Consider the following 2,364-nt stretch of genomic DNA (forward strand, 5'->3'; position numbering starts at 1 on the left):
GGAGGGGAGGGGCAAGGAGGAGGGGGCGGGACTGGGGAAGAGAGGGGAGGGGCCGGGCTGGCAGGTGAAGGAGCGGGAAAGAGGTGAGGGGCGGGGCCGGGAAGTGGAGCGGGGCGGGGCGAGTAGGAGCAGAGAGAAGGAGCAGAAGAGGCGGGGAGAAAGCCACTACAGATGGAAAAAAATGGGGAGGCTTTGAGGAATATGAGACTGAGCCGAGTCCTGCCTCTCGCCAACCTCTGAGAGATTCGAAAACTGGACCTTGATCTTTTGTGATCGTTAAAAAAAAAAAAAAAAAAATTCTGACCCAGAGGTTGGGGGGGGTGGTGCATCTTCAATTTTAAAAGGTCCCTCGAGTGTATCCAGGGGCTGTTAGATTTAGGAGCGAGTACGCCGTTGTTTTTAATCCTGCAAGTGTGGGATGCTACAGATCTAAGCGGAAACAATTTGAGACTCATTAACTTTTAAGTGACTAACCCCATTAAAAGTCTAAACCCATTAAATAAATTCTTAGATGCCTCAGACAAAAATTTCACAAGACTGGAAATGTTTCTGGAGTGAGATATTAACAACATTAAAAGAAAGGGAATACCTCTTGGTCCCTGACTAAGGGTTTAGTGTCTGCATTCCAGGTAATCTGGGGTAGGAAGCAAGCCCATAGAGAGGGAATCATTCTGTGATAGGGGAAGCCATAGAAAGCCTCAGAAAGATTCTCAAGCTCCAGTGTGGCCCCTTAAAAAGCAAGAGGATGAGGGTATCTACAAGTAAGACACTGATGTGGAGAAGAGAACCCCCAAATCCAAAGGAGCCCTATATACAGAGATGAAGTGTGGGTGTATATATCTTCTCCAAAACTTAGATACTATGAGAGCTCCCCCAGAATTTACAATCCAGGAGCAAAGTGGGAGGATCATGAATTTACAGGGATTTTTCACCTCATCTGCTGGGAATTCAAAATTTTTAAATCTAAGTAGGATAAAAATATACTGTATTGCTCTCTTACAGTTCAATTTTTGAACTGGGCTTTTATACCAGAGGTGGTATGTATATAAGTGTCCCAACAGAAGTATGCACTTGCACAGAACAGAGTTTTTTTAAAAAATGGATTTTTCCAGGAGGAAATTTTCAGGAGAGACTGGTGGGGGTCCTGGTGGAGAGGGCATTCCAAAAAGAGGGAACATCGTGTCCAATAAACAGAAGTGTGAAACATCAAGCTTTTGGTTTTGCTGGTTTTGTTTTCTGTTTTTATTAGGAGAAAAGGGGATTAGGAAAAAGAGCACCAGAACATGGGTGTGCAGATAATAAAACACATGGTAATCACGGTAAGTCAGACCTAGGAGATCAGCCTTTATCTTGTAGCTGGTGGGAGAAATGTGATTGGGCTCTATTTTAGAAAGATTATTCAAGGAGGATGAGTTGGAGGCATTTATAAGACTCAAAGCAGGGAGTCCATTTAGAAGAAGGTTGCAAACTAAATCATGTCTACGCTCATACAATGGCAACAGTAGCTGAGGGGGAACGAAGGATTACAGATATTTAGGAGACAGAATGGGCAGGGAATCAATGACTAACAGATGAGCCTGATGAGGGAGAGAGAGAAAATAAAAATGGTTCCCAAGATACTGATTTATAAGACTAGATGCCATTAATCGGATTAGGAATGACAAGGAACAAGTGAGTAGGTGAAAAAAGGGGTAATGATTTATTTTTGAACATGTCTATATCCATGTGCGTGAAGTCTCTGCTGGACACTCTGTACTCTAGGGTTTCTCAGCCCTCGCACTGTTGACATTTTGGGCCAGAAAATTCTTTGCTGGAGATACAGAGAGCTGTCCTGTGCCTTACAGGATGCTTAGCAGTATCGCTGTCTTCTAGTTTTTCCCAGCTTCTCAGGCATCTCTTAGAAGCTTCAAAATGAAGGGGTTAGAGGCGCCTGGATGGTTCAGTCGGTTAAGCATCTGACTTGGTTTCAGCTCAGGTCACCATCTCACAATTTCGAGTTCGAGCCCTGTATCAGGCTCCGTGCTGACAGTGTGGAGCCTGTTTGGGATTCTCTCTCTCTATCCCTCTCTCTGTTCCTCCCTTACTCGTGCTGTCTCTGTCTCTCTCAAAATAAATAAATCAAACTTTAAAAAAAAATGAAGCAGTTGGAGGAAGCTCTGGGCTTTGAGCCCTCAGACCTACAGTCTACAACAAGACTGGAACTCTTCCATCCAGGCCAAGGGATGGCCTTTGGGCAGAGAGGGGGGTGGGGTGACGTGATCTGGTTCATTTCTTGGGACTGGGCGTGGGGGCTGCCTTATTCCTGACACTGTGCCCCACAAGTTCCTGGGCATGATTGCTCAATGGAAATGGATTTATGAAAAG

This window comes from Panthera leo, chromosome B3, assembly GCF_018350215.1.
Source record: "Panthera leo isolate Ple1 chromosome B3, P.leo_Ple1_pat1.1, whole genome shotgun sequence".
NCBI lineage: Eukaryota > Metazoa > Chordata > Mammalia > Carnivora > Felidae > Panthera > Panthera leo.